Source organism: Panthera onca, chromosome B3 (assembly GCF_046562875.1).
Source record: "Panthera onca isolate mPanOnc1 chromosome B3, mPanOnc1 haplotype 2, whole genome shotgun sequence".
NCBI classification, from domain to species: Eukaryota; Metazoa; Chordata; class Mammalia; order Carnivora; family Felidae; genus Panthera; species Panthera onca.
This window is the reverse complement of record NC_138344.1, coordinates 13928423-13952774: the sequence shown is the minus strand read 5'-3', so window position 1 is coordinate 13952774 and position 24352 is coordinate 13928423. Positions and strand designations below refer to the sequence as shown.

Here is a 24352-nt window from a genome sequence, read left to right as displayed (position 1 = left end):
AGTTATGACATAACAATTCCATGTTTCACAACCCAACTGCTCTCCGATTGTTACGCTTCCCACCCTTATTTCTCACAATTCAAAGTAAATTGTGAGATTACTAGTACAATTAAGGCTCTGGAAAGAGGAAAACTGTGTATTATGGCCTTGATAACCCTTTATGGAGAGCAAGTCACAACTCTGCCACAAATTCCAATTTTAGAGTGGGGTTCAACAATAGTAGCGAAGAGAAGAAACACAGGAAAGCAGATACGTGTTTTAAAATCATCTTGCCCAGAAATGTTTATCTAGACACGTTAGGCTCCTGCAAGATGTCTATCACCTCCTCCTTCCATATATTCCAGTTCGGTCAGAATAGCCCTTATCTACTATCTAAGTACTATTACAACCTTATTTTGGAAAGGTCTCCCTGGTCACACGTACCTTAAGCTGGAGAGGAAGGCGACTGATTGCATATTTTTTTTTAACTGAAGTAGTTTCTGTAGAACAATACAAATTATATTTATACCATCGCTTGCAAAGATTAAGTTAAATGGAATTGTCACATCCACCGGGATTGAGGTCGAAAACGTCTCCGTTTAGCGGCCAATGTGCCGATTTCACTACCCAGGTAAAGCGACGTGTAAAAGGGAAAACTCAAACTGCTAAAGCAAGGAATCCATCTCGACATTAAATATTTTGAATTAAGACACCAGTAAAGCCTTGGGTTGCAAGTAACTTGTTCTGCTAGTGTTCCGTGAGACAAGCAAACATTTCTAACAAATTTTAACTCGATAAACGAGTGATGTCTTGTAATACAAGTCATTCGTGAGGCCAAAGGACACATGATCACCACTGAGCCAATGGTTCCTGACATTCGTTTTGCTATACAAGGGCTTTGGATGACAAACATCTTTCTGGAACGAATTATGCTTGCAAACCAAGGTGATATGTACTAGTATTTGTACACGGTCTAATTTCAAGTGAGTACATAAAAGTATTAAGAACGTGCGGTCCTTCGCTTACAGAGCTGTTGTAATAGAGAAAACATTACTAGGAATTTTTCATGTCCAACATTTCATCCCACTATTCTTACTAGGTTATATCTCTCCAATCCATACCCCTTTCGTATTTTCATTTCCATTCTCGTTCGTTTAGAATTTCATCATCTTTTCTAGTATTACCAGCTCTCTACCTTACCTACCGGCCCTGAATCAAACTTCCTCAGCTCTTTGTACAACCACCAAAACTACTCTTATGCCTGAACTAATTCACCAGATTAACAAGAAATTCTTAGTTGAAAATGACAAAAAGTCCAATTTAAAAGTATCTAAACTAAAAAGGAGATTTATTGAGCCATGCAAATAGGAACTGTAAATAGTTAATACAGATGTGGCTCTCAAGCTACTGTTTACTAATCAGGAATGCATCACTTTCTTAATTTCATGACCTTAATTAACTATGTTTGCCTTATTGCTCAGATAGAGTCTCTTGGTGTGGCAAAAAGGTGGTCTCAAGAACCATGGCATAGAAGTCCACTCTACTAAGCACATCATTAGAAAAATGGGAGGTTTTCCTTAATATATTTGGGGAAAAACCAACAAACAAGTTTTTGGGAAAGATTATGGTTAGTTCTGCTTAGGTTATGTTTCATCCGTGAATAATTAAGTGTAATGTCCAGGGGAAGGGGACTCTTCAAATGGATTAATCTGGGTTGAGAACCCAAACTCTATCAAATATCCAGTGTATGATGGAAAATTAGCAGACACGTAAAGAAACAATACAATATGAGGTAGCAAAGAAACCAACCAACCAAACAAACAAAATTGGCAATAAAAACATGTTACAAGTGTTCCAGGTATTGGCGTTATGAAGCATACAGCTTAAAATAACTATTTATTATGTTCACGGAGATAAAAGACATAACGAAAAAGTTAGGCAAAGAGCTGAACGTTATAAAAAGAACCAAACAAAAAATATAAATTAGATTAATAACTTGATTGGTTTCACAGGAGACTGGACACAGCTAAAAAGAGAATTAGGGCACCGGATACTACTTTAGAAGGACATATACAGAATTTAGCATGGAGAAAGAAAACATTGTCAAATGAGAGAGCGAGGTATTTATAGGATACAGTAACAAAGTTGTAAAATGTGTGGGCTAACATCTCAAAAAGATAAAAAAAAAAAAGAGAATAGGTCACAAAACTAATTGAGGAAATAACGGATGTGAATTTTCAATATTCAGGAGAGATAATATAGCATAGAATTACTATCTTATTTACTCTAATATTAGTGTAGTGGGATAATATGTACAGGATAAGTAGTATAGTACTAACTAAGTAAGTAGTAAGTAAGTAGGATAGGTAGTCGTTATGTGGCAAAAAAAAAAAAAAAAAAAGATTGCAGATGGGTTCTCAGTAATGCAGAAAGAAACAAAAAGCAGTAGCAAGATGATGAGATGGTGAGCAAATAAAGATCATTATAGTGCATATTTAACAATAATAATATTTTTTTGATTTTAAAGTATAAATTATTAAAATATAACAAAATTTGTGTACTTACGCTGTAGGAAGGTAAAACCAACTAATAGTGTGATTTCTATGGCAACTATCAAAAAAAGTAAAAGACACAATGTCCAAGCTTAGAGAAAGAAAAGTTGGATTAATAAAAAATAACTAACCAAGATAAAGACACAGAGTAGAGAAATGGAATTAGTAAAATGATACGTTTAATCTCAATATATCACAAGTTATATTAAATGTAAATTGATTAAGTTATTTGATTAAAATAAAAAGACTATTGGACCACTCAAAAAAAATCCTCAAAATCAATTTCTGTGCTGTGTACAAGAGACATCTAAATTGTCAGAACAGAATATTTAAAACCAAAGAATAGAAGAAAGATGTACCGTGCAAACACTAACTACAAGAAAACTATCATGCTATGTTAATATCAGAAAAAAGTACACTTTATAGGAGTATTAACAGATTGAGAAGGACAATCCATAATAATAAAAGTGCCAGTTAAGTGGGATCATATAATAGTCTCAAGTTGTCAGAATCACAATGAGAAGTAGAAAAATCCAGAATCATAGCGAGTGAATTTATTAAATCTCTCAGTCACTGATAACGGAAGTAGGCAACCAAAAGTACCATAAGAATATAAAAGTCTGACTTAACATTATTGAAAGCTTTGTCAAAATTTTGACAAAGATTGTCCATATAGTGCATCGCAAAGCAAGCGTCAACGGGATTTTAAAAAAATTGAAATCATGGAATATAATCTCTGAATATAATGTTATTAAACTGGGAGTGAAGAAGAACAACAAAAATTGAGACCTCCATGTGTTTGAAACCAAGAAATAGAATTCTAACTAATCCACGGGTAAAAACGAAATGGCAATTAGAAAAAATATACTGAGTAATAATTAAAATTCTACATATAACAGATGTTGTATTGCATGTTTTAGTACAACAAATTGCTTCAGTTTCAGCCGTTGGGGACTCTTCCAGGTCGGCTTTTGTGTCCCTGTGACATTTCCCAGTCCCATCCTTTCGCTTATTAAGCATTTCCTTATTTTCTGGCACTACAGGAGGCTCCAAGGCTCAGCTGTGTTTTTCCTGTCCCCGTTCTAGAAACATCAATTTCACCAAGGTGCTCTGCACCTAACTTTATGTGAGACATAATTTTTATTGAGTAAAATGAACAAAGCTTTATTGTACAGCTCACTGAATGTTTCACCTAGACCTACATTTGTAACTTCCTCCTAGTTCAAGATACAGACAGACTTCATCACTCTGGAAATGACTCTCAGACCCTTTCTCAAGCACAAACTCCCGCTATCCTAACATCTGTCACCCTGTTTCATTTTGCTGGTGCTTGAGTTTCATCTAAATGGAACCACAGGGGCACCTGGGTGGCTCAGACGGTCGAGCGTCCGACTTCGGCTCAGGTCATGATCTCACAGTTTGTGAGTTCGAGCCCCATATCGGGCTCTCTGCTCTCAGCGTGGAGCCTGCTTCAGATCCTCTGTCCCTCTCTCTCTCTCTCTCTGTACCTCCCCTGCTCTCTCTCTCAAAAATAAATATTAAAATAAATAAATAAATGGAATCATCTAGTTTGTACACTTTTGTTTCTAGCTTCTTCCATTTAACATAATTTACTTAACATTATCAATAGTTTTATTGCCAGGTTATCTTCTCTCATGTGTGTATAGCATAATTTGTTATCCTTTCTCTTCTTGACAGACAGTTAGGCTCCTTCCTTTGTTTTGTGTTGTTTTTTTGCCATGATGAATAAATATGACTAGGGTGTCTGTTGGTAGACATTGACCCTCGCTTAATATAATGTTTTGGAGATGCAGCCGCCTTGTTAAATGTATCAGCTAGTTTATTCCTCATTAACGATTACTGACTCGCATTACGTTCTGCGCATGTACCAGAATTTGTTTATTCATTCACCCATAAATGAACTGTGTCAATTTTGAGCGATTATAATTAAAATGTTATAAACATTCACGCACGGCCATTTGTGTGGATATGTTTTAGTTTCCCCTCAGTGAAAATCTAGGCGGGGGGATTCCTGGGTCATACGGTCTTGGAAGATGCCCAAGGGTCTTCCAAAGCGGCTGATTTCTTTTTTCCTTCTCACCAACAAGGCTGGCATTCCAATTGTCCCACATTCGTGCCAGTACTTAGCATCATCATTTTCTTAACCACTGTAAGCCACGTGAAGCAGTATCTCATTGTGGATTTAATTTGTATTTTCTTAATGACTAATGACTTTGAACAGCTTTTCTTGTGCTTATCGTTATTTCTGATTTCATAAAAGCATTTGCTTAAATCACTTACTCATTTTTGTACTGGATTGTTTTCTTACTGTGAACCTTTTTTTTTTTTTTATTGTGAGCATTCATTATAAATTTTGAATACTGGTTATGTAGCAGATTTGTGTTGTAAGTATCTTATCCTGGAATGTTACCTATCTTTCATGTCAGTAACAGTGTCTTTGTAAAAGCGAATGCTTCTAATTTTGAAGTACAACGCATCAATATTTTCTTGTTTGTTTCCTGATTTTTTGCTTCCCAAGAATGCTTTGCCCGACATAAAGTCACAAAGATTATCTCCTACTTCTACAGATTACTGGTGAGGAATATGGAAGTCTTTAAGAGTAATTTTGGATTTCCCTATTTCTCCATTCAGGACTATTAGTTTTTGCTTCATGTGTTTTGAAGCTCTATTAGGATCCTAGAGAGGATAAAAGGAAAAAAAACCAATGATATATACCACATGTTGTGGCTTTTCAGGTTGACTATTATATATAATATATATAATATATTATATATTACACAATTATATATTTAATATATATTATATATACACATATACACATATATACACATTATATACACACACACATATATATACACATATACGTGTGTATATACATACACATATACATAGCACATAGTGTTGTAGAAAGGGTAATGTATCCTGAGGATAATGTGAGTTTTATGTTTGCGACATTACCAGATTCTGTCCTGTGCATCTCCTTCCTTGGATGCTTTCAAGGTATCTTTTCCTGTCATCCATTGCATCTGTAGGACAACGGCTTTTAGTGAGCTTGGTGGGTCTTTTACGAATTGCCAATACAGTGGGGACATCCCTAAGCGTGTAGCTGGTATCAGAAATGAAGTCAGTCATTTGTGGGCTATTTCCTCTAACTTGGTAGCCAGACCCAAACTTCCCACAGCTGGATCGGAAATTCTGTCCCAACGTAGTAGTTTGTAGTCTCTGTGCTCAACCTCGCAGCTCAACCGATTCCAGGGGCAGGGTCTTATATAATTCTCATTATCTACCTAAAGAAAGGTCAGGATTGTTTCCTGGCTTCTATGAGGAATACACCACATTTGGCAGTAAATACAAGTGATTTATGTACTTAGAAAACTTTCAGCTGCATAGCACCATTACATAACTACTGAGATACTCTGTTTTCTTTTATGTTCTTATTACATTATTTTTATAGGTATATCCCATCAAATACAGGGCATTTTAAAGAATATTATTAAGTTCTTTTCCCAAAAAGCTGTGCCCACTTAAATTACCACCAGCAATGTACTTACAGTAAGCCTGCTGATTGCACCACATTCTGTCATGTTAGATTATTTCATATTCATAACGTGATGGAAGTAAAGTAGGAAATTCATTTTTGATTTGGCTATCATATTAAGCACTGTTTCATGTTTATTGACTGTATGCCTTCCATAGGACATCTGTTTATGTGCCTTACCTGTTTTTCCTTTGGATAAACAGTTTATTTTCTGATTGACTTTAAAGCTCTTTAAATTCAACGTATTGCCATTCGTCTGTCAACATTATTGTAACGAGTTTCCAAGTTATTCACTTGATTTCAGTTCCTTTACCTTGGTAAAATATAGAACTATATATAAAAAAAGATTTATATATTTAAATATATTTTATGTTCTCATCGAGGATTTCTTTGGCACAGAAATTTCACTTTTATGAAGGTTTTCTAAATAAAACAATTAGAAAATAAATCCGTTACGTGCAAAGATGATGATCGCAATGATGCTCTTTTAAATGAATGCCACCTAAATGCCCCCATCTAGGGTAATGTTTAAATGAAGTATTCTCAAAAGTCTCAAATCAAATGTTAAGTATCTTTTTAAAAAAAACGGGGTACCTGGTGGCTCAGTCGGTTGAGCGTCCAACTCTGGATATCAGCTCAGGTCCTGACCTTGTGGTCATGAGATAGAGATCTACATCAGGGTTAATAGCATACAGCTAATAGGATATTAATAGTATAATGTTGGGTGGAAAAGAAAAGCATGATTTAAAAGTGTGTAAGTCTAGATCTGAAATGGAAACTATGTAAGTATATTTATATAAAAACAATTATAAATAAAAGTCCAGAAGAAAATACGTCAACATTTCACTAGGTCGTAAGATATGGGTAGGTTTTTGGTATGCGGGTTTTTTTTCATTTTTTTCTCCATAAAAATGCATATTACTTTAATTTTTTTTAATTTTTTGAGAGACAGAGAGGGCAAGCAGGGGCGGGGTAGAGAGAGAAGGAGACACAGAATTCCAAGCACAGAGCTCCATGTGGGGCTCGAACTCACAAACCGTGAGATGGTGACCTGAGCCGCAGTTGGATAGTTAACGAACTGAGCCACCCAGGTGCCCCTTGAAGTATCACATTTTGTTGTTTTCAGCTTCTAAATTGTGGTAATTTGTTCGGGTTGCACAAATACAAACATTCCCTAAATGTCAGGTTGAGGATTCAAATTAAAAAAAAAAAAAAAAAAAAGAAGAAAGAAATGCCCTGGTCCAAGGCCTCAAGAGGAGGATGTGTGCATAAATAACCATATATGCTCTGCTAAACTGTATGTGTTACGTTTTATGAAAACACACAGGAAAAGTAAGCCCACCTAGGAGATTTAGTAAAGGCATCAGAAGAGGTTGATAAATGCACATCACCGTCACTGCCAAACCCCAAGTGTTAGGTGTCCTATTTAAAGCATGCTCGGGGGGGGTGGGGCACCTGGGTGGTTCAGTGGGTGAAGCCTCTGACCTCCGCTTGGGTCGCGACCTCATGAGTCAAGATCTCATGGTTCGCGGGTTTGAGCCCCGCGTGGGGCTCTGTGCTGACAGCTCAGAGCCGGCAGCCTGCTTCGGATTCTGCGTCCCCCTCTCTCTCTGCCCCTCCACGGATCCTGCTCTGTGTCTCAAAAGTAAATAAACGTTAAAAAATTTTTTTTTAAAGCACACTCAATGTTTGGTGATAATGTAATCTAAGTTCAAGTCCACCAAAAGCGGACTCCATCGAAGCTACAAACACTAGAACCTTCTCCGAGCCCCAAATTCAAAAGGTGCTTCCAATTTGATAGTCCTTGATTTTAAGCTTATTCTGCAATAACACCAAATAGACAGGGCTTCGTTTGGGCAGACGAAGGAACTGTCTCTACACCATGTTAGGAAAAGCTCATAATTTTTTTTTAATGTTTACTTATTTTTGAGACAGAGAAGACAGAGCACGAGCATGGGAGGGGCAGAGAGAGAGGGAGACACAGAATCTGAAGCAGGCTCCAGGCTCCGAGCCATCAGCCCAGAGCCTGACGCGGGGCTCGAACTCACGAACCGTGAGATCGTGACCTGAGCTGAAGTCAGACGCTCAACCGACTGAGCCACCCAGGCGCCCCAGGAAGAGCTCTTATAAACAGCAGATGACATTTATTTATTATGATTTTTATTTGTTGGAAATTAATATATTACTATTTATATTATTACTGAAAAACTGAGGAGACACCGCAGAGAATTGCCACAAAGCTCTTCCCCCGACCCCACCCCACCCCTGGCCCAGCTTCCTCTTTTATTCACCTCTTATATTAGTGTAATGCATTACATTAATTAATATTCATACAATAGTAACTAAAGTCCACACTTGAAGGTTTGCCCTTTGTGTCTTCCGTTTCATGGCTTTGACAAATGCATAATGACACAGATCCGTATTCTTATTATCATACAAAGTTATTTTCAGTGACCTGAACATTCTCTCTTCTCCACCTAACCACCCACCCCCAGCTCCCCCTGAACTTCAGGCCACTGTCTCCAGTTTTGTCTATTTCATACGCACTGGAATCGTACAGCGTGCAGCCTTTCCAGCTTGGCTCCCTTCACTTAGCAACATACTTGCAATCTTAGTTCGTGCCTTTTCGCGTGACTCGATAGCTCGTTTCTTTTAACAATCAAATAATACCGCATTTTATGGATATACTACAGTTCATTCGTCCATTCCCGTACTGAAGGACATCTTGGTTGCTCCCAAGTTTTGTCAGTTACGAATAAATCTCATTTAAGCATGCATGTGCAGAGGTTCGTGTGGACCTACGTCTTCACATCACGCGTACGCACACCAAGGAGCATGTGCAGGATTATGTGGTAAAAGGAGGCTTCATTTTGTAAGAAACTACCATGCAGCCTTCCAAAGTGGTTGTATCGTTTTGTATCATAACCGGCAATGAATGAAGATTTTTGTTGTTCTACATCCTTACATCATTCAGTGTGGTCAGTATTTTGGATTTTATTCATTTTAATAGGAAACAACAGTATCTTATTATTTTTAATTGGGAAACCCCCTTATGACATATGACACGGATCATCTGTTCTTATGTTTATTTACCATTTGTATTATCTTCTTTGATGGGTATCTGTTCAGCTCTTTTGCCCAATTCTAAGATTGAGTTCCTTAGTTTCTTATTGCTGAATTTTGAAGGCTTTTTGTCTATTTTGTTACCAGTCTTTTATCAGAGAAGAGTTTTGCAAAGATTTTCTCTCAGTCTGTGGTTTGTCTTTCCGTTTACTTAAGAGTGTCTTTCGCAGAGCCCAAGTTTTTAATTTCAATGAAGTAGAACTTAACAATTTTTCTTTCATGCCTTATTCTTTTGGTGTTGTATCCAAAAACTCATCGTCAAGTCAGAGTCAGACATAGGTTCTCTCCTGTGTTGTCCTTTAGGAGTTCTATAGCTTTGCATTTTACATTTAGGTATGGGATCCATTATGAGTTGATTGGGCGGAAAGATGTAAGGTGTGCGTCGTGTTTCATTTTCATTTTCTTTTCTTTCCTTTTTTTGAATGTGAATGTTGTTCCAGTTTCACTTGCTGAAACAATGACCCTTTTCTCCATTGAATTACTATTGCCTCTTTGTCAAAGATCAGTTGAGTATATTTATCTGGGTCTGTTTCTGGGCTCTCCATTCTGTTCCACTGAACTAGGTTTCTATTCTTTTTTTTAATGCCATACTGTCTTAATTTATAGTAGGTCCTAAAGTCAGATAGTGTCAGTCGTCCAAATATTCTTCTCCATATATATGTGTGTGTATATGTGTGTATATGTGTGTGTATACACACATATGTATATACATACATGTGTATATGTGTGTGTGTATATACACACACATAAATATATGTACATACACACACATATATATGTATATACATATAAATATATGTACATACACACACATATATATGTATGTATATACATATAAATATATGTACATATATGTATTCTTCTCCATATATATATATATATACACATATATATGGAGAAGAATACATATATGTACATATATATGTATATATATGTATATATATATATATGTGCCATACTGTCTTAATTTATACTAAGCCCTAAAGTCAGATAGTGTCAGTCTTCCAAATATTCTTCTCCATATATATATATATATATATATATATATATATGTGTGTGTGTGTGTGTGTATATGTGTGTGTACATATATATATGTATATACACACATATATATGTATATACATATAAATATATGTACATATATGTATTCTTCTCCATATATATACATACACACACACATATATGGAGAATACATATATGTATATATATGTGTATATGTATATATGTGTGTGTGTATATATATATATATATATATATATATATATGGGAGAGAGAGAGAGAGAGAGAGGGAATCTCAAGCAGGCTCCATGCTGGGCATGGAGCCCAATCAATGCAGGGTTCGATCCCCTGACCCTGGGATCATGACCTGAGCTGAAATCAAGAGTGGAACACTCAACTGACTGAACCACCCAGGCGCCCCTTCTCCTTTAATACTGTGTCGGATATTCTGGGGTCTTTGCCTCTCTACAGCAACTTTAGAATCGCTTTGTTGGTATTTACCAAAAAAGTTTCTGGGAGTTTTCTCTGGACTGCACTGAATCTACAGATTATGCTAGGAAGAACTGACATCTTAACTATATTGAGTCTTCTAGCATTCATGAACATGAAATACCTCTCCATTATTTCATCTGAGGTTCACACTTTTCCTCATATAGGTCTTGTAAATATTTTATTACATTTGGACCTAAACATTTGACTTTTTGGTGTTAATGTAAATAGTACTGAATTTCATATTTCATATTCCAATTATTCATTGTTGATGTAGAGAAAACAATTAGCTTTTTAATAAAACTTATTTAACTTTTTAAGGTTTTTATCTGTTTAAGTCATCTCTGCACCCAACTTAAGGTTCAAACTCACGACCCCAGGATCAAGAGCTGTATGCTCTCCCAACTGAGCCAGCCAGGTGCCCCAATAAAATTTATTTTTAATTTGCCTATAGGACACTCAAAGGGCTAAATGAGAAGTGGCCATTTCTATTCGTATCTCAAAAGAACGCCAGTGGAGGATGTGACCAGACGTGATTTCTGGCCGTCTTGGCCAGTGGCTGTCGTCTGGGCAGTATACAGTTAATCAGTGCATTAACACTTCAGATTCAAGACCCGATCATAAATTTTTGGCAGCCATTATCAGACCCCATCGGGAAAACTATCTGCCTCATCTAACAAAATGCATTTCTTTCTAAGGAGACATCTTCTCATAGAGCAGTTTTTTCCGGGATAAGACGAAGCCTGTGGTCTCGGGATCCCTTCCTCTGTCACTGTACAAGCCCCCATGTCTAAATCTGTAGTCTTCCACAAACCCTGGGATGAAAGTCGATAACCTGACAGCGCTTGAAGAATGCAGTCTCATCATTGGCATATGTAGCCAAAGTGAGATTTATTTCTCTAGCCCATGGGTGTCTGCATTAAGAAGTACGTTCATTCTTCTTACCAGTGTCCTTCCACTAGAGAGAGCGAAAGAGACTCCGTCAATAACAGGCTGAGGCTTCTTACTAAGTGGCAACCATTAACCATTTGGCACACAGATGCCAGGGAGTGCGATCTGTAAAGTTAGTGAACAAATCCTTTCAGCACTTGACAATGGATGCCCTCTTCGTGTATCGTATGCACGTTGTGAAGTGTAGTTTTAGGAGGAAATTAAAAAAAAAAAAAAACCTGCACCATAAAATACAGTAAAAAAAAAAAATTGATAGGTTATAAGCATAACTTTTTACATATGCTTCCTGTCCACAGCATAATTCCCAGAACGAATGATAAAATCTAGATATTAAAAAAAGGAGGCGATGAGGTTGTTTCCCGAGGCTTTATCATGAGCCTGAGTGTCTTCTGTTACTCTCATTCATACTAATTCTCATTGATGGAATTTCTTTGCATTTCAGAGTATCAGAGAAACCTCCCCAATTATCAGCCAAGAGTTTCTAGGGAGTGGGTTAAGGCTCTAAGATTTATTTTATTTGTATTTATTTGATTGCCTTAAGGGTAGGAATGTGAATATTGAGGTTCTGGTCTAATTTTATTTTTAGCCTATACCAAATCTCCTCGGTCGTTTCTGTTTATACCAGTACATTCAATACTGAATATGTTAAGTATTCTTCTAGTATAATTCTAGTATAATACTAGAATTATGTTAAGAACTTGGAGATACAAAGGTGAATAAAATAATTTCCCTGACCTCACAGAGTACATAAGCCTAAGAAACATTCATATATAAATACAGCTACTCAGATCACCAATACAATTCGTCCCTTCTCCCTCTCACCAATATAATTTTAGGAGTAGAAAGAATTTCAAAAAGGCCCTAATGTTCTCTGCAAACATTCACTTATAAGAAATAATATGCTTTTACTCTGTTATCAGTGCACATTCAACTCAAGATCAAAATGGAATTTGCTAATTGACAAATTCACAATTTTTTAAAAAATGCATTCTTCAATCCAGGACATGTGTTCTGTTAGATTTGTTTTAAAAGTCATTGAATTTGACCCAAAAACCTTTCGTACTGATTATGTGTAGGTTGCCATTATGGTAACTTGAGTCGTGTCACTCTTTTTTTTTTTTTTTTTTTTTTTTTTAACCAGGCAAGAACTCTAAATTTCCTTTCATAATTCTATACACAGCATTTAACTGTTTACCCAGCGGTAATTTCCCTTAGTCAAAAAAATGAAACTTGTCATATATATGCTTTGACCTGACCTGTGGCTCAAATGTACATTTTTATTATCTAATAAATACATTCACAACATGGACCGAAAAGGAATTGCCCACATCCCTCAGTTTTGCTTAATACTGATTTAGCCGCATCCAGAGTTTAACCCAAACATCTCATGCCTGACTACACTTAAGGCAAAGTTCCGTAGATCTCATGCAATCAAATATCCATATCCATCTAGTCAACTCTAATCAGGATGGAATCATGCTATTAAGATGTGCTTGCCAGAGACCCATCTTTGTAACAAAGGAACAGACAGAAGGAATGTGCGAAATATACAACTAGAAAGTCATCAAAGTCATTTCCCAGTGTGGAAGGTGAGCAAATCTTCCATTTTTCCCAGGAGATTCCCGTCTTAAGCAAATTTTTTCTCATGCATTAATCAGCAGTGTCCTCTTTTACTCTTAAAGACAACGTGTTGGCTTGCACAAAGAATTATTTGATATGCTTAGACTTTACTTTTTAAACTCACGCATCATTTTGGCTATGATTATGGTTTCTGGCCATAAACTGAGATTGCTTCTAAGATTTTAGTTTATCAAGTGCATAAGGAACGCTTATAAATATGGACAAGCAGGTTAAACTTTAGATGATTGGCAAAAGCAGGAACGCACATCATCCCAAAATATCTACATGTGAGTTGAAATATACGATTTATTCAGTTCTTTACAACATTTAGAACTTATGGTCAGCTAGATAAAGCACTGTAATCTAACACAGTACTTGTCACAAATTTTTTTGGTTTTGTGTGTTTGTTTTTTTTTTTTTTAGATCTCAGGGGGGCCCCTGGGTGGCTTAGTCAGTTAAGCGATCAACTTCAGCTCAGGTCATGATCTCACAGTTCGTGAGTTCGAGCCCCACATCGGGCTCTGTGCTGACAGCTTAGAGCCTGGAGCCTGCTTTGAATTCTGTGTCTCCCTCTCTCTCTCTCTCTGTTCCTCCCCCGCTCATACTCTCTCTCTCTCCTTCAAAAATAAAGAAAATAAAAATAAAAACATTAGATTTCAGGGGGCTGTGTTGACTTTCTAAGATATATTTTCAAGATTTTTTCTTTTTTTTTCTTTTCTTTTTTTTATCGCGGCTGTGGCTAATTTTAAAACAGCTTTCCTCTGAATGCAGAGACTGACCATGATATTCAGAGAAATGGAGACTGGAGGTGAAGCTTTCCAGGGAAGGATCAGTCAGTTTTAGGAATAAATAAAATTTTATCCTGTTTGTTACTGTTGTTTAAGTCTAGCACACCCTGATAAAACAGTGGATAAAACAACGGAAGTATTAGTTATGCATATGAACTAATCAGTTTGGGTATTCACATGTTAGACACCAGGAAAAGGAGGAAAGAATCTGGACCTGATGTCTTCTAAGCAGGTACTTGCTAGGAAACTGTTTTGCCAACTTTGAAAGAGGTGTTGGCAGCTTTTTAATGGGTGCTAAGTATAGAAGTCTGAGTTCTGAATGTTATTATTGGTAAAGACTTGGACCACGAAGATTATGAAACTCACAGACAAAAATGTGTCTCCCTGACCACAGAAGTGTATACATTCCACTCTGGTTTCCTTTCCCTCCCACCCTCTATCTCCAGGGAGAAGCAGCTATGCAAATCGGAACCAAAATATAAACAAAGATAATGAAGATGCTCAGAAGAAAAGAAGTTTATGAACTCCATACTCAGTGGAAGCAGGCTACAAAAGAGTGTAGCTGTCCTTCTAGAAAACAAAAATTAATTTGCTTTGGCCAAATTAAAATTAATTAAAATTATGCAATGTTGCCCTTGTGTTAATTTTAACAGTGAGGTTGTTGTGATTTAAGGCTACAATTAGTTCTAGTGTTTGAAAGAGAAGCTCTGTAATCGAGACAGGACATTTTAATAATCCCGGTTATAAACATTTAATACATCATCTTTAGGGACTCACAAACACATTGTAATTAACTTTTACAACTGAAATAAATCAGATTGCATTAGCATATTGCAAAGGAAAAAATCATTTGCATGATTGAAAACAGCTTCAGAAAATTATGTATAACAGGCTTCATGCAAACACCAGCACAACTTTTACCAGGTTTCTTGAATGGGGATTATTTTTAACAAGTACAGTTTAGGGGTCCTCAGCTAATTATAGCTCTTGCCATACAAGGAAATAGCCAGGTTCTCAAGAAGTAGCGAAAGTCATTCTGTGGTCAGTAGGACCACGTCCAGGCTTACTGTAAACTCACTGGGCAACATTCACATGAAAATATAGTGTGCAGTTCCTCTGTAGCTACTTCTACGCTCTGGGCAAGTATTTTGGTCGGGAGAAAATGATTTCTATTTATGTGTTATCCACGTTTCTAGCGCTAAAACCATTAGTGGGAGGTGTTCCTCTGTTCAGCACCTGGCCGGTATCATAGAATGTCAACCCCTTCTTGACGGAGATTTCATTGAGAATATGGCGGTCTGCATGTTCACTGCGGGATGAATAAAATGAATTAAGGTCTTACTAAACATGAGCTATCATTCTTGCCAAAAAGTTTTCAGGTCAAGTGGACCAGTTGTTTTTTTGTTTGTTTGTTTTTTAATTTAAGTTTATTTATTTATTTATTTTGAGAGAGGGAGAGAGCGTGAGAGAGGGAGAGAGCATGAGAGAGGGCATGAGTAGGGTAGGGGGAGAGAGAGAGGGAGAAAGAATTCCAAGCAGGCTGGAGGCTGTCAGTGCAGAGCACAACGTGGGGCTCAAACTCAGGAACTGTGAGGTCATGACCGAAGCCAAGATCAAGAGTTGGCCACTTAACTGACTGAGCCACCCAGGCAGCCAAGAGGACCGGTTTGATACACTATTGATCCTTTGGTTCTGGTCACTCATTTTGCCTATGAGTGATCACTGGTGGCGGGGTAGGTGTTAAAAGCACAGAATCTGTAGTCATATTTCCTGAGTTTAAAACCTCATTCCAACACTTACTCTGTGACATTGGGTTCTATGCCTCATGTTCTCTTTCTGTAAAATGAAGATAATAAAGTGGGTATTGAAAGTGTTCTTTGAGGATTAAATGACATAATGGATGCCATTTATCTTAGAATGATGTCTGAAACATAGTAAGCACTCAATAAATATTCATGACTATCACTGTAATTTTTAATTTTGTGGACTATCCTTAGGTCAATGCATAAAAGAAGAAAAGAATCAGTTCATTGCTGTCTGGAAGCTAGAGACTCTCCAGAACTGAATTTACCCAGGGCTTTTCACAAATACACAATGTGGCCCCCACCCTTCCATTCATTTACTGGACTAATATTGTGCCTCTACTATGTGCAAAACATTAGATTTACAAGAGAGGACATGTGTGAGACTTTGGCACTGAGGCCAGGGTAGGAAAAGCAAAACTTGGAGTCAATCAAAGGGTCAGAAGCCTTATCAAGTTATGAAATCAGAGTGAGAGGGATAGCCAAGTTCAGATTCCAGGCATGAGGCAAAGCAGCTACAGCCCCCACCTTCCACCCCTCAGCCCACCCCTCACACACCCAAAAAGAGAAGAGAAAACAACCAGTCCACTCCCAAGTAGAACAGAAAAAACAAGTCGTTTATGGATCACTCTTTGGTCCAAGGTAAAGAATAGGACAAGGCATGTTGGTGAGGACATGAGTTGCATTTAGGCTCTGATCCCAGGACAATCCTAAAAATAGTCTTTTCTCCCGGCTAGATCATGTGAATGATCAACACTGAAATGAGGATAACACGATTTCGGAAGGAGTTGAACCTTGGGTGGAGACTGTGTAAAGGTAGGTTAGAGCTGGTCTCTGTAAAACCAAATCAGACAGAGAGAGTTTAATTTCTGTTAGGTAGAATCTCACAAAAGACAGGGTAGTGGCTTCCCTTCAAGTTCAGTATTTCTTTTCGGATTTCTATTCCATCTGGATTCTAGAAATAGCCAATGAATGAACTGGAAATACAATTTACTCTTAAAAGTTCGTCCCCATATGGGTCTTTGTGTTGAAGGAAAAGGAAGGGTTCCATATTCTGCCCCACTTGGGGGGGGGGGGGAGGGTAGTGCCTAGACTCTTCAAATGGGAAACTTCTCATTTCTCCTGAGGCTACAGTTTATTGACTTAAAAGAGCAGGAGTTTAATTAACAGAAGAAATGAAGCCTATTGCATAATTAATTAGACATTTACCTGAAATCAATAATCTAATTGCCACACCTACATAGGGGATAATTTTCATTCTATTGAAAGCGATTTATTTATATCTATGTGTTAACAAGGTGATTGGTGGTTTGTTTAAGAGACTAACCCCATCTGCAAAGTGATAATTTATTGAACAATCAATTAATCTTTTTAGTATCGCAAATGTAAACAAGTAATGAAGAGCCACACCGTGTCTGCCTTTGAAAGGTCAGATTTGGGAGACTTCATCTTGCGTTCTCCCTCTCAGTCACCATTAAGATATGAGCGATGAGTAAGGTTTTACTTTAACTATCCCTTTGGACTTGTTACCTTCATGGGGAGTCAATAACATGCAAAATATTTGTAAGTACATAAATCACCAATTTAAACCTGTATCCTGTCAGGGTGCCTGGGTGGCTCAGTCGGTCGAGTGTCCGACTTCGGCTCAGGTCATGATCTCACAGTTCATGAGTTCAAGCCCTGCATCGGGCTCTGTGCTGATGGCTCAGAGCCTGGAGCCTGCTGCGGATTCTGTGTCCTCCCCCTCTCTCTCCGCCCACCCCTGTTTGTGCTCTGTCTCTCTGTCTTTCAAAAATGAATAAACATAAAAAAAAAAATTAAACCTGTATCCTGTCTTTAAAATAGGTTCCTAATCTAAATTGTGTTTCCCTTTTTAGAGATACACATCACTCTGTCCCAATACACCCAGCTCTATATATACCCTCTGGGCTTTTAATCCAACATGTGAAGAATTGTTTCATATCCAGGAGAATGAATTATAACCTTTATCTAGGAATATGGGTCCATGTCAAAAAGCTGTAAAGCTGAGGTTGAATTCCTATCCCCCAGTCTACATGCTTGTCCAAAGTCTATTTTGCTCTTTTCCCTCTGTACAACTGAGTCTGAAGTTTCCCAAGTCTTAAGGCACTTCCTGTTTTATGACTGTTCTCAAAGCATTTCATTTCTTAAAATATTGTCATAGCTCAGTTTGAATTCTCTTGCATCAATCTTCAATCTTGACTTTCAGAAATCATAACATTTATACCAAGATACTCCCAACTCACTAGAAACAGAACCATAATAATTATGATATCAGCCTGTGTAGGTGGGAGGAACAATTCAACGTGTCCACAAAAATTTCTAAGACTTGATCTCTGAAGGCCCTTACAAACGTCATTAGACGGACGAGTATGTGCTGGAGGGCGACCAGGGAGGTGGTCTTGGAGAAACACGGTCTATACCAGGCTGATTACGTGAAAAGAAGTTTCTAGGTCTCAGGCCAGGGTTTTAAGTTGGGATTCTAGCACAGTGATTCATCATCTAGGGCTCCAGGGCAAGGGGCCCATGAGAATGGATGGACAAAATTGGATGGATTTTCACCAATTTCTAACTGAAATGCAGCATTCCCTTTCACTATGAATGTGGATTAAGAATACGTATGAATTAGTATTAAGAATACGTATGATTTTGCACCAAGGGATGGATACAATTCTATTACACTAAATATGCCACAGATCTATCACAGTGTCATGTTTGTTCCATACATCTTTAAAAGGACAGTAGGTATGAGATCTGTCTCTTGTTATTTACTACGTTAATAAAGAAGCACATATGATATTATGATACTATGAGTTGGTCTTATCAGCATTTTAATGATTGTATTTTATTTTTTAATTTTTTATTATGTTTTATTTCTTTTTGAGAGAGAGAGCGAGAGCGTGAGGGAGGGGCAGAGAGAGACACACACACACAGAATCCGAAGCAGGCTCCAGGCTCTGAGCTGTCAGCACGGAGCCCGACGTGGGGCTCGAACTCACGAACTGTGAGATCGTGACCCGAGCCGAAGTCAGATGCTTCACCAACTGAGCCACCCAGGCACCCCTTTAACGGCTGCCTTTTAAGGTGCATTTTACATTACTGACTTAAAATCATTTTTTCTAAGACAGGTTCAGAGGCTTCATCAGATCTCCGAGAGAATCCAGGGGGCTTGGAATCTTTGGAAAGATCCTTGCCGTCTATGTGGAAAAAGCATAGGACAGTGCTGACCCTTCCTGGACAGGGCACGAGGCACACTTGCTTCCAGATGACAGACCCATTCCCCCGAGTGTGGGCTCCGACTCAGAACCCTTCCAATCAAAGCACTATTACCAGCGACGAGTGCAACTATTACCAAATGATGTTTGCTTGAAGTCTTTTATGCCTATGGGAACCCTCTGAGGTGGATTTTTCTGCAAACGAGGATTGTAACAATAGTTATCATTTACGGAGTACTGGGTATCTTACATATTTTGTCTCACCAAAACGTGTCCCAATCCCATGAGTTGGGTGTTACTTGATATGAAGAGTAGCTTAGGAGGTGGCAGAGACAATCTTCCCAAATCTTGGCTCCTTCCAGGATTCGCACACCAACAACGGCATCTTTTTCTTGAGAAAGAGAGAGAGGGGGCGCCTGGGTGGCGCAGTCGGTTAAGCGTCCGACTTCAGCCAGGTCACGATCTCGCGGTCTGTGAGTTCAAGCCCCGCGTCAGGCTCTGGGCTGATGGCTCGAAGCCTGTTTCCGATTCTGTGTCTCCCTCTCTCTCTGCCCCTCCCCCGTTCATGCTCTGTCTCTCTCTGTCCCAAAAATAAATAAAAAACGTTGAAAAAAAAAAATTAGAAAGAGAGAGAGAGAGTAAGGGTACCAACGTTCATGGAACCTGTTGTAACCCACAGATACTAACATAAAGTCAACATTTTATCGGTATTGTAATACATGGCACTTAACACTCAAGCTTCCACGTGGTCTTGTCTGGTAGTTATTGGCTGCTCCGTTGCGGCTGTTGAAAACAGAAGACTAAGAGGGAAAACCGAAGAACTAAGTGGAGAGGGAAAGACGGGTTCTAAGCAGGATCGTTTCGATGACTGTTACCCCCATGCAGTGTAGAAAATGTCAGCATGTCTCGCGTCCCTCTCTTGAGGTAGGGCTTTTGTGCTAGGCACAGAGGTACCAGGGAGCTGAAGAAGCCAGCCCGTCTCCAACGGGCTTCACAAGTTGGGAAGAGACTGCTATAAAAGTTGTACCCAAAATAAAAAGTAAGATGGTAACCCTAGCTGACGTTTATCAAGGACTGCCATATGTCAAATACTTTTCGAAGTGATTTACAGGCATCAAGTCATTTAATCCTCGAAGTAACTCCAAGAGCTGAGCGCTACCATTATTTCCTTCATCGTACAAACGAGGAGACGGAGCCAAAGAGAGATTAAGCCAGTTGCCCAAAGACACACAGCATGTAGTGACAGAACTGGGATTTTGACCAGAGGACCTGCGCTAAACCCCCGTCGCTCAGAATAAACCAAACGTTGTGAGTGCAGCGGCATCAGTGATGAAAGAAAGATGAATTCTGATTGAAAACCACAGGTCACCTTACCAAGCTGTGTGTGATATGCATTTGAACACTTATTTGGCTTATTTGACTCAATAGATATTCCCTGAGTCCCTACTATGATAGTATTGGCTTCTTCTAAGCGATGCACCAGCTCTGCTGTTCCGGAGATGTTTTTAACCATTTCTCACCTGACCAGTGGAAGCAAAGTGATGATGGGGAGAACCAGGGGGCCATTTAAATGTTATGTAAATAGTAACAATTTCGCGTACACTTTCTATCAAAAAAGTGGCTTTACAGGCCAAAGCAATTTTTTTGTTTTCAGGCCAAAGCCATTTTAAAAAAAGGAGAGTATCGCCCGGGAGGAGAAATCCCAAAGAGTTTGGAAGGTATTTAAATGTGTTCACTGTGGGATTTGCTCCCACATTCGTATACATTAACCGTTATATGTAGTTTTAAAACTTTAGAGATGCATTTTGCATGAAGAGAGATCACTGCATTATTTTTTTTTTCACATTTTCAGGACTCCTACTTTATGTTGTACTTGGAGTTGAGAGAACACTTAACGTCCAATATAATGCTCTGTCTTTTCACTTATTTCCAATAAAAGATTTATTTTCTTGAGAAGTCGTTTCTCTCCTCAACCAGGGAGGGTTTCCTTCTTATTATTTAATTTTTTTCACTTATTTTATATTTGTTTTGAACATAGTGTAAAGCGTTCAAATAATTTCGGCCATGGAAATGCCTGTTCAAGATGAATGTCCTTCGTTTCTCCATTGGGTTTCTGAAATGATCTATTTGGACTCTGTTGTTGCTATTATCCAACTTACGATTTTTTCCTTCTCCTAAGAGTACACTCGATGGGATGCCGTACTAGTGGGAAAAGGCTAATTTTCTCTTTTGAAGTTTTTATCTTAATTAGTTAATATACAGTGTTATGTTCATTTCAGCTGTATAACAGAGTGATTCAGTAATTGCAGGCATCGCCCAGCGCTCATCGTCCTCCTGAACCCGAACTCGTTTCACTCATCTCCCTACCACCTCCCCTCAGGTAACCATCGGTTTGTTCTCCATAATCAGGAGTCTGATTCTTGATTTGTCTCTTATTTTTTTTTCCCTTTGCTTGCTTGTTTTGTTTCTTATAAAAGGCAATTTTTTTTTCTTTTTTTGGTGAAAGATTGTACTTTGAAAAAATCATGAAAAGATCTCGATTTAAATAGGGAACATATTCATGTTCACAATTTAGGAGGTACGAAATGACGAACAAATTCTCTTAACCCACCTTGTCCGCTCTGCACCTAGTTACCTTCTCAGAGGCAAACATGTAGCTAGCTTAGATAGTATTCCAGAGATACTCCAGTAAAGTACAACTATATACATGTAAAAGGTGAATTTTCTGACTCAGAGTTGGTTAAGAGCTCAGATGAGCCCTTTAGGAGTCTATGTCTAGGGTATGCATCAGACTAAGAACTATCACAATCAATTTTAATTTTCAGGATATAACAGAGTTTACCCCTAACTGAATCAAAACCTTTTTCTGGACTGTGGTGGAAGGGAACCCTCCAAGTTCTCAGGGTTGAGGTCGTAACAGCGAGTCAGGCATAGGCCAGGTAAGGGTTAGAGCCATCACCGGGAGATGCCAAGTCAGGCCAGAACAAATACCAGATTGGCACTGACTCTGAAATTCGAGTTCAGAAAAACTGATGAGGTAAAAGCAAGATGAGGGAAACTATAATTCATACATCAGAGGCCCAAACAAATCAGGATTTTGGAAGAATGAACCTCTTTTCTCAGACCAGCCCAAAGAGAATGTCTCTCTGGAAGGATACTGAGATCTTTGTATTAAAGACTCCCACCATGCCTACTTACTTTTACAATCAAACCTTGGTTTAAGAGTGTAATTCTTTCCAGAAACATGCTTGCAATCCAAAGCACTTGTATATCAAAGCGAATTCCAAAAACTGTTGGTTCAGTCGTGATCATGTGATGTTCGGTGTCAGGTACCCCACTGCCATCGCAAGCCAACGCTCGTTTATCAAGTTAAAATTCATCACAAATGTCTGATCCTCTTGCGGAACCCTCGCAGAACAAGTTACTCGCAATCCAAGGTCTTACTCTCCTTCGAACACTCCATAACTGATCAGGGCTCGCCACATCCTTCCCGGAAATAAACCCTGCAGTTTTCTTTGACTCCACGAGAGTGCACAAAAGCTGGGCTCCTGATGTCAGAGGGGCTGGGGTGGGAAGGTTCAAGGCGAGGGGGACCCCACGGCGGGTGGACCTTATTGCGTTTTATTATTAGAAAGAGACTGGTTCCGTGGTTGTTTCTCTTAAAACCGAATTTTCTCGTCACCCCGCAAACTGCCCCTGATAGTTTGTTTCTAATAGTTTGCCCATGATCAATTCTCTCTGGCCTTCCCCCCCGGTTGTCTTCAGGTCTTTAACCCTTTGCTGGTTTTGCTTCCTTTTCTCTGTGCTTTCCTTTTATTTCATTGGACTTTAACCAGCCATACACAAACATCCCAGCTAATCTTTCCAAATTAGCACAGCACCAGCTCTGGAGGTTCTCATTAGATGTGCAGCTGAGATGTATCAGATCTCATTTGCCTAATATGGAGCCTAACTTTGGGCACCTGGCCCTTGCAGTAGGGGGTACGGAAAAATAGGAACGGGTCTTTTGTCACTGCTATGCAGACTCACTAATTTGCTCCGCCTAATAAAATTACAAATGAATACAGCTTTATTCACATTGCCTTTATAGGTTATAATAACCTTGGTACCCCATAACCTCCTGCTAGCTGAATTAATCAGATCATATTAATATTTCTTCTTACTTTCTTTTAACTGGTTCTTCTCTTAATTAAAGGGGCCAAAGACGTAAACAGGGTAGGTGACTAGAAACACGGCGTCAGGTTATAAACAAGGCTCATTAAAAAGATGGATGTGCAGGCCGACTGCAAAAATTGCTTACTTTGCAAGTGTACATTTTGTAATTTCCTGACGACTAAAAGAACTAATGCCAGATCCCACCCCCCTCCCTTTCGCACATGTATAAAAGATGATAATTTTTGAATACCGGGGTGGGAATGGCAAAACCGAGGAACCTATTCATCAACCAGAATAAGGTCTTTCACATTATAAGACTCTGAGCTCCTTCCCCACAAGCCTACAAACGTGAAATATATTCAGAAGTGGAGAAAGAAAAGAAAAAAAAAAAACACAGGAAATGATTTAAAAAGGAAAAAAGAAAGATGAGGAACTTTTAAGAGAGAACGTTACACATATTACACCGCAGTTAAATTTGAAAGAGAAAACGAGGGTCTTCTTAAAAGAGGAGTAAATCTTTTGAACTTGCCCCTGTTCAAGAAGGTGGGGGCCACACACACACGTGTTTGCCTGCACACGCAGGGCAACAGAGAGCTTCATCTTTATGCATGAGAGCAAGAATCATTAAAGCGGACAGTCTACACTAGCAAGCTCGCGGGAAGTTGTAACTACAAAACAGAGCTGGAAATGGTACGGTGTGGGAAATTTAATTCGGGCGTGTTTTCCATTGTTGTAGATGCTTTGCGTCCACTCGTACGTTGACACGATGGTGTGCCTACGCCACGATGCTGAATAGGTTCAGAGGCATGGAATCGATAGGCGTCTTACAGGTGGATTCTAGAAGCCACGTGTTTACATTTGATGCATTCGTAATATCTACATATTTATGTTTATAATTCATGCTTTTATTTGTACACTCCCACACATACAGACGCTCCTCCGGTCCCAGTTCTGGTGTTTTGAAACTTTTGCCCCCATTCGCATCCCCAAGCAAGAAGGCGCCCGCATTTTTATCCTGGCAGCAATTACTGGCAAAACCCAAGCTCTGATTTCCTGTCCTTCCATCTCCCTTCTCAACGAGAGAGAAAGTCGTTCTGACAGG

General features: G+C 38.6%; 1 long non-coding RNA gene across 2 annotated transcripts in view; it reads right to left on the bottom strand.

The window, feature by feature from the left end:
- Positions 1 to 24352, bottom strand: part of LOC132674277 (uncharacterized) — an 82430-nt gene that overhangs the window by 11569 nt on the left and 46509 nt on the right. For both annotated transcript variants that reach the window (XR_013556423.2, XR_013556422.2), the window contains one exon: positions 19360 to 19486. This is a non-coding gene — a long non-coding RNA (uncharacterized LOC132674277). The remainder of the gene's footprint in view (positions 1 to 19359; positions 19487 to 24352) is intronic.